Here is a 9393-nt window from a genome sequence, read left to right as displayed (position 1 = left end):
TATATATCTTGACCATACGTGTACTGATGAACAAAAGAATACAGGTTACTTCACAGTTTTTTCTGTATTTGATTGAGAAACCAGTGGTCTACCGTTGAGTTAAATGTTTTTAAGAGATAAATTTTGAAAAGCTGCATTCTCTCGCTTTCGGTAAATACGTTGCTTATTTTTGGTAGTTTTTTTTACTTATTTAGTCCCTCGATAGCGTGAGGCATTAATACACAGTTAATGCCCTTTATATATAATTATATATATATATATATATATAACATTGGCACCGGTTCCATATTACATCTCAAAACTCAAAGAATAAAAGTGAAACTTTCAATGGAGTAACGGTTATAGTTAAACTTTTATACTGTTTCACTTTTAATAATTTCACTTTTATTCTTTCACTTTTAATAGTTTCACTCTGTATATATAAATGTATGTATGTATATATATGTGTATATATATGTGTGTGTGTATATACGTGTGTGTGTGTGTGTGTGCAGTAACTGAAAGGGAGGAATTTCGATTATCCCCACATGGTGAGTTGTAATACAAAAAATATGCATAAGAAATAAAAGAAGGAAAATGCACACACTTTACACAGTTTTGATATATTTTATATTGTGTTTATCGACTAGTTTCGCTTTTATTAATCATGACAATAAAAATATTTATTTTGTATTTTCTTAAGAAAATTTTAGTCCATGTTGTGTGTGGAGAAGTTCATGAGTGAATGATTGAACAAGTAGAAAAATGTAAGGGAAGGTAATTGGTGATTGTTATTATTGGGGACAGGGGAGATAATTGTTTATCTTTCGGGGGTGGGGGGAATATACACAAAAATTCAAAACCTAAAATAGTGGGGAGAAATATGTACAGTGATGGGTATGTAATTGTGAATTAAAATATATGCTGAGATCAAAGTTGGTTATGTGCATATTTAGACGTGTTCTGTTTTTTCTGATTTAAAAATTTTCTTAATTGAAATGTTCTTGCATAGAAATTGTTTCTTTGCACTGGTAGAAGGGGAAAACTGTGAAATTTTGTTCGATGTTACCTGCACATCTCTCTATGTGTTCACTCAAAGGAATTTGCTCTTTATGTAGGGTAACAATCACGAATTCTTCCCCTTAGATTTTTCTACTTATTGAATCATTCATTCCTAAACTTCTCCACACACAACATAGACTAAAATCACGATAATTTTAATGTCATGATTAGCGAAAGCAAAACCGGTCGACAAACACAATATAAAATATATTAAAACTATGTAAAGTGTGTGCATTTTCCTTCTTTTATTTTTTATATATATATTTGTGTGTGTGTGTGTGTGTGTGTGTGTGGAGGCGCAATGGCCCAGTGGTTAGGGCAGCGGACTCGCGGTCATAGGATCGCGGTTTCGATTCCCAGACTGGGTGTTGTGAGTGTTTATTAAGCGAAAACACCTAAAGCTCCACGAGGCTCTGGCAGGGGATGGTGGCGAACTCTGCTGTACTCTTTCACTACAACTTTCTCTCACTCTTTCTTCCTGTTTCTGTTGTACCTGTATTTCAAAGAGCCAGCTTTGTCACACTGTGTCATGCTGAATATCCCCAAGAACTATGTTAAGGGTACACATGTATGTGAAATGCTCATCCACTTGCACGTTGATTTCACGAGCCGGCTGTTCCATTGATCTGATCAACTGGAATCCTTGACGTTGTAAGCGACGGAGTGCCAACAACAACAACAATATTTTTTGTATTACAACTCACCACATGGGGATAATTGAAATTCCTCCTTTTCTGTTACTACTATTTACCACACATGGAATGGAAAATGCTGCCAAAACCTACCACAAACACATCAGATAAAATTAGCAATGAGAACATATTGAAAGAATTTTAAAAAACTAACTCAAATTTAGTTATTCTATTTTGGCCATTTTTTTTTTTTTTTGCACTTGAAAACCATGGGAAGTGCATTTTCAGTAAAAAAAAAAATTTGTATTTTCAGAGGGAAAAATGAGTGATTTAAGGGTGATTTGGCTGTTGTTTCTAGCACATCTAAAGACAAACCTCCTCGTTTTTTTTATCACTCTTGCATGTATTGATGTTTTTCAATATTTTCCCCCCATAAAAACATTTATATGTTATAAAAAAGAAAATTTGAAAAATTATAAGGGTCATTTGCTGTGGTAATCCAGAATTCACTCAACTTTCCTGAGGTCATCGGCAGTTGTGGTATTAGGTCCACATCACACTCAGTTTCCTCAAACTAATCATTAATGGCTTGAAGATATGCCCTGTTCAAGGCATCTGCAACAATCAGTTCTTTGCCAGGTCTGTAGGTAATTTGAAGATCATACTTCTCCAGATGCAGCAACATTCTCTGCAACCTCTGAGGAACTCTACACAAGGGTTTCTGAAATATGATTTTAAGGGGCTTGTGATCAGTTTCAACTTGAACTGTTTTCATGTGGATGTACTGATGAAACTTTTCACATCCATGTAGGATACCTAGCATTTCTTTTTCAATCTGTGCATATTTCTTTTGTGCACTTGTCTGTGAACTTGAAGCAAATGCTACAGGCTTGTCAGTTTGCATCACCATTGCTCCCAGCCTTTTGGAGCCTGCATCCACAGATAACATTTCTGGCTTTGTAACATCAAAGTACTGTAGTACTGGAGTCTCTGTCACTCTTTGTTTCAAATTCTTAAAACATGTTTGCTGCCTTTCTTCCAAATTCCATGCAATGTCCTTCAGCAATAACTCTCATAGAGCTGCAGCTTCACTGAAGAGATTTGGCATGAACTTTCCCAGATACTGTATCATACTAAGAAATCTCATCAGATCTGTTTTGTTTTCATGTTCCGGCATTATCTTTGATAGTTTTCACCTTTTCAAGATTTGGCTTCAGTTCTTTGTCAATGAGAAGATGCCCTACATATGTGACCTCCATCATTCTCAGCTTGCATTTCTTCACTTTCAATTTCAGGCCACTTAACGGCATTCTGTTCAGAATGACATGCAGTCTTTCATCATGTTGCTTGACATCTGTACCCCACACCAAAATGTCATCAATAATACATTCTGTGCCTGATAAACCTTCTAGGATCTGTGACATTGTTCTCTGAAATACTTCCGCTGCTGACTCCACTCTGAAAGGTAATCAGGGGAATCAGTATCTACTGAAAGGGGTATTGAAGGTACACAACTTGTAACTGCTTTCATCATGTTGTATCTGCCAAAATTCAAACTCTACGTCAAGAACAGTTAACAGCTTAGTACCTGGCATTCATGACATAATTTCCTCAACAGTTCCCATGGGATAATGTTTTCTTTTTATGGCATGATTGAGATCTTTTGGGTCCTAATCTTGTTTGGTTTCACTACTGTCACCATGCTATTAGCCTAGTTTGTGGGTTGAGTCTTTTTGACGATAACTCCAAGCTTGGTCATCCAATTAAGTTCTGCTTGCACCTTGTCCATCAAAGTAGCAGGCACTTTGTATATATGTATATAGCTATGTCTTCGTTTATGTATTCGTTCCCCTACCACCACTTGACAACTGGTGTTGGCGTGTTTATATCCCTGTAACTTAGTGTTTCAGCAAAAGAGACCGATAGAATAAGTTCTAAGCTTCAAATAAAAAAAGTACTGGGGTCAATTTGTTCAGCTAAAAAGAACCCTTTAAAAAAAAACTCTGAAAAAATACTCCAGCATGGCTGGAGTCAAATGACTGAAACAGATGAACGATATTGTACTTCTAGGTATTTAAAATACATGTTTAAAACCAGATACATGTGCATTGCACTCATTCTAAAGCTATACAGAAAAAAATACAGCTATATTATCTAAATTTGTCTGAGATATGACAAATAAATATGTTAATGGTTTCAAGATACATTGGTTATTTACAGAAACCTCTATATATTAATGGATTAAAGGTATAGCCTTTTATTCATTTTTAACAGTACTAATTATTTTTACATTTTCTATATTCCAGTTAAAATCAGTAGCAACTCTTCAAATGAAATCTACAAAGCTACTGTTAAATTTTCTCAATCTCAATGTTTTTTTTTTGTTTTGTTTTAATATTTAACAACTTTTTTAGAATATGTTTTTATAACCTAGCTGCTTGCTCATAATTATATGCTGTTTGATGGTAGGATGTGAAATTTTCACAAGTCAAGTTTTGGCTTACGTAAAATCTGTACGTGAGAGATAGTGTGTGTTTACATATAATGCATGCATAGTTAAGGTGCTCTTTACTACATGATGTCTGGCTTGAGAAATTTATTAATTACACATAGTGGGTGTGGCATCAAAATGAAATTGTTGATGGGAGAGACAACGTAGATAAAAGATTGATTCTATGTAACTAAGATAAAAAAAAAGATGAAGTGAATTTGTGTTGTAATACTGTTGTGTCGACACCCCCAGACGATGAAGTAGGTTAGCCCAATACATAGATATAGAAGGAGAAGTCTAGAGAAATTTCTTACACAAAATATGTATATCCACTGTGGGTATGTGCACAAGTGTGTATGATTGCAGATGCCTATGAGCACTTGGAATTTTCTATTAGTATCTGTGAGCATGCTTGCCTATGTGTACATGTGTGTGTTACATTGCTAAAGGCAAAGGAAACTTTGCTCAGCATCTCATAAGTGTCCTTATTACTATTATCATTACTATTAAAGGGTGTGTGTGTTAGTAGAGGTGAGCGTAACAAGTGATGGAAAATATTGGTACTGAGGGAAGGTGTGAAGGTGCAGTGAGAAAGTTGAGAAATGATGTATAGGGTGATAAACAGTGGTAGATAGAGATCAGAGTTAATGAATCATGGCTTGTGAATGTAGCAATAATGTGGGGGGGGGGCGTCAACTGTGGATATGAGAGGGCATACAGAATGATTGCTGTTGGTCAATGATGTAGCTCAGAGGAGAGAGAAAGGTAACAGAGGGCACTGAAAGGGTGTGATTGTTGAAAAATCATGAGGGAAGGAACAAGAATGTGGGATGGATGTCAATAGGAAGTGGTTCCAAGGGAAGAAAGAGGCACTGGTAACTCAAAGAAACACAGGATGAAATATGTGCTAATTCAGCTCTCAAGTAATTATAACAGCTAAGTATTGGGTCATCCCATAAATAATGCAGTTTTTGCAATTGCGTAAACTAAAAGTCGTAGGATAAACTACCTGCATCAACTTGCTATAAAAGCAGGTAGTAATTTTACCTTGTTATTATTCTTAGTGCAAGTTTTGAAGAGTGCAGTTCGATTTTAAGTCATTTTTTCAAAGCTATAATGGAAGTGACAAAGGAGCATATTCAGCATATTTTGCTTTATGAGTTCAATAAAGGCAACAATGCAACGGAACATGCAAGGAATATTAATGCAGTATACGGGGATCGGACAATAAGCATATGCTATTGTCAATGGTGATTCCAAAAATTCCAAGCCAGAAACTACAGCCTAGAAGACAAACCTCATCCTGGAAGATCTGTAGATCTCAACGAGGGCATTCCTGCAAACCTTGGTGGAACAAAATCTCATTGTAACTGTTGAAGAACTAGCAGAGAAGCTTGGATTTGGTCATTCAACCGTTCATTGACAATTGCGTACCATCAGAAAAGTCAGCAAATTGGGTCAATGGGTTCCTCACAAACTTTCCCAGTCTAATTACGCACAGAGAGTGAATGTGTGCTCTTCTTTGCTGTCACTTCTCATGAATGAACCTTTTTGGGACCAAATAGTGACTGGTGACGAGAAATGGGTTCTCTATAAAAATGTGAATTGCTGAAGACAATGAGTAGGGAAAGGAGAAACACCAGCACTCCAGGACAAAGAAGATCTTCACCCACGTAAGGTGTTGTTATCTGTTTGGTGGGATATGAAAGGTTTAGTCCACTTTGAACTTTTAAACCCAAACCAGAAAATAACAGATGTACTGTGAGCAGTTTGAGTGGCTTAAGTCAGCGCTAGAAGAAAAATTACCATCCTTGGTTTCAAAATGAAGGGTGTTCTTCATCATCGTTTAACGTCCGCTTTCCATGCTAGCATGGGTTGGACGATTTGACTGAGGACTGGTGAAACCAGATGGCTACACCAGGCTCCAATCTGATTTGGCAGAGTTTCTACAGCTGGATGCCCTTCCTAACGCCAACCACTCAGAGAGTGTAGTGGGTGCTTTTACGTGTCACCCGCACGAAGGCCAGTCAGGCAGTGCTGGCAACGGCCATGCTCAAAATGGTGTATTTTATGTGCTACCCGCACAAGAGCCAGTCCAGGGGCACTGGCAACGATCTCGCTCAAAAATCCTTACACATGTCACTGGCACAAGTGCCAGAAAGGCGGCGCTGGGCACAGGTGCCATCCCGATTTTGCTTTCGCTTGCCCTAATAAGTCTTCGCAAGCTGAGTTTTGTGTCCAATGAAGGAGACGACATTGGCATGGGTGCCAGTCATCAGATTTAGTTTGATTTCAATTTCACTTGCCTCAAAAAGTCTTCGCAAGCTGAGTTTAGTGTCCAATGAAGGAAAGGTACACATAAGTAGGCTGGCTACACCCCTGGCAGAGGCCTTGGATTTAGGTCTCACTTGGCTTGCCGGGTCTTCTCACGCACAGCATATTTCCAAAGGTCTCAATCAGAAGTCATCATCTCGGTGAGGCCCAATGTTCGAAGGTCTCCATCAGGATAATGCTCAACCACATACAGCAAGGATGATATTCCAAAGGCTAGAGTAATTTGAATGGGAAATTATGTCCCACCAAACATATTCGCCAGACATTTCCCCATCTGATTCATTTATTCTGCAGTCTTCAAAATCATTTAGACAGAAAAAATATGAATTCTGTAGATGAGGTCAGAACAGTACTGGAGGAATATTTTTCATCACAGAATTTTGGAAGAGGGGCCTTGCAAGTTTACCAGGTAGATGGAAGAGCATTGTAGCAAATGAAGGAGAGTATATTTTAAATTAAAAAAGAACTTTGCTTATTTTAATTTTGAAAAATAAAAGAAATATTAAAAACACTGCATTATTTATGGGATGACCCAATTAGAAAAGTGATAGGAAGATAAACATTAGGATTGGATACTGAGGGCAAGGCACAGCATGTATGGACATAAACAAAATGCTCTTAGGACCTCGTTTTTTTCTATGACAGGCAGATCTTCTCAAGCACAGCAAATTGCTGATCATCTTGGCCTTTTGTCATCTCTTCATGAGGTGCAACAGCTTGTGATAAACTTTCACACCATGTCTTCCTGGATTTCTTTCTTCCACAAATTCCATTCATTTTCAGCAATCAGCACTTTACACAGCTGTCCTCATCCATACACATCACCTTATAGCTTCCTTGGAGCTCCCAAGTGAAGGAAAGTACTCACCTCTGAGTATCTTACATCAGAAACAGCTGTAAGCTAATGAAGCTCATTATGTAAATTCTGTTCCCTTGTCACTTATTTAATATTGTATGTGTGTGTGTGTGTGTGTATGCATACGTAGGTATACATGTGTGCATACATATGTGCACAGTTGTATGCATATGTATGTAATGCATACATATGCATGCATGTGTACATAATGCATACATTTGTATGCATATATATGTAATGCATAGATATTTGCACATATATACTATACATTTTTATGCTTATGTATGTAATGCATGCATGTGCACATTTTTATGCATATGTATGTAAAGCATATATGTGCATATGCATGCATGTACACATTTTTATGCATATGTATGCATACATTATTATGCATACACATGTTCATGCATATGTATGCATGTGTATGTATAGAAGTATATGCATAATTATGCACATATAAATATATGCTTATGTGCACTTATATATATATATACATAAAATGTAATTCTACCTTTGCTATTGGTCTCTTTATCTTATTCTTTTATATATATATATATATGTGTGTGTGTGTGTGTGTGTATGCATATGGTTAGGAATTAAGCTTCATAACCTCACAGGCATTCCTGCACCAATAAGTCACTCCTGCATTCATAGCCACGCCTATGTGCATTTGTAACATTCCTAAATCCATTAGTCTAACATTTCACAACTTCCCAAACTAAACATAGAAGACTAATAAGGAAATATGAAAACTTTTCTTAGAAAAAAGATACTTGAACATAATGTTTTTAATGTAATATGTCTGGAAGAAAACTTCTCCCCTATTCACACACACACACACAAATACACTCACTCCTCCCCCTCCCTCTCTCCTATGTAGTTTCTGTCATTGAAATGTGGACATGCTGGAGCACCACTATCTAGATTTTAGATGATTTTATTGACACTTACAGTATCATCTGGTGTATAAGGGAGGCTGTAGCTAGAAATAGCTGCCAGTACTCCCTCATATCATCATTCTTTACCATCTTGAAAGAGAAAGGACATACTGGATAGCATGATCCTACATAGACTCTCTAAAATAAAGATAGGATGGTCATGGCTGGAGTGTCCATGGCCATATGTTTGCTCATTCAGAACTCATTTGCCATGCTAAACAACAGCAACAACAACAAGCAGACACAGATGTTGATATTAGATACGCATTACATATTAATACTTTATTGTCACAGGTGTGGTTGGTTGGTAAGAAGTTTGCTTCCTGACAACATGGCTTTTGGTTCAGTCCCACTGCATGACACCTTGAGCAAGTGTCTTTTTCTATAGCCTTGGGCCGACCAAAACCTTGTGAATGGATTAGCTAGATGGAAACTGAAAGAAGCTCATTGTATATACAATGTGTGTGTCTGTGTTTGTCACCCACCACCACTTGACAACTAGTGTTGGTGTGTTTATGTCCCCATAACTTAGTGGTTTGGCAAAAAAGACTGATAGAATAAGTACCAGGTTTAAAAAATATTAAGTACTGGTGTTGTTTCAAATGAAACAACCCAAACATGGCCACAGTCTAATGATAGAAAGAAGTTAAAGTGATAAGAGATAATGCAATTCCCACTTGCTTTGTTTTTATAGTTATTAGCATTGAAGTATATTCTAACAGACCTGTCATCTTGCCTCTTATGAAATGTGGCTGTGTGGTAAGAAGTTTGCTTCCCAACTACATGGAGTAAGGTTCCGTTCCACAGCATGGCACCTGAGCCAAGTGTCTTCTATAGCCCTGGGCCAACCAAAGCCTTGTGAGTTGATTTGTCAGATGGAAACTGAAAGAAGCCTGTTGTATATGTGTGCATCTGTGTGTGTGTGTGTGTGTGTCTTGATGTTTGTGTTTGTCCCCCACCACTGCATGACAACTGGTGCTGGTTTGTTTATGTCTCTGTAACTTAGCACGTCAGCAAATGAGACCAACAGAATAAGTACCAGGCTTGAAAAATAAATATTACGACAATTTGTTTGGTTAAACTCTCCAAGGCAGTGCCCCC

This window comes from Octopus bimaculoides, chromosome 1 (genome assembly GCF_001194135.2).
Source record: "Octopus bimaculoides isolate UCB-OBI-ISO-001 chromosome 1, ASM119413v2, whole genome shotgun sequence".
NCBI classification, from domain to species: domain Eukaryota; kingdom Metazoa; phylum Mollusca; class Cephalopoda; order Octopoda; family Octopodidae; genus Octopus; species Octopus bimaculoides.
The sequence above is the reverse complement of the archived record's forward strand: the minus strand, read 5'-3'. Positions refer to the sequence as shown.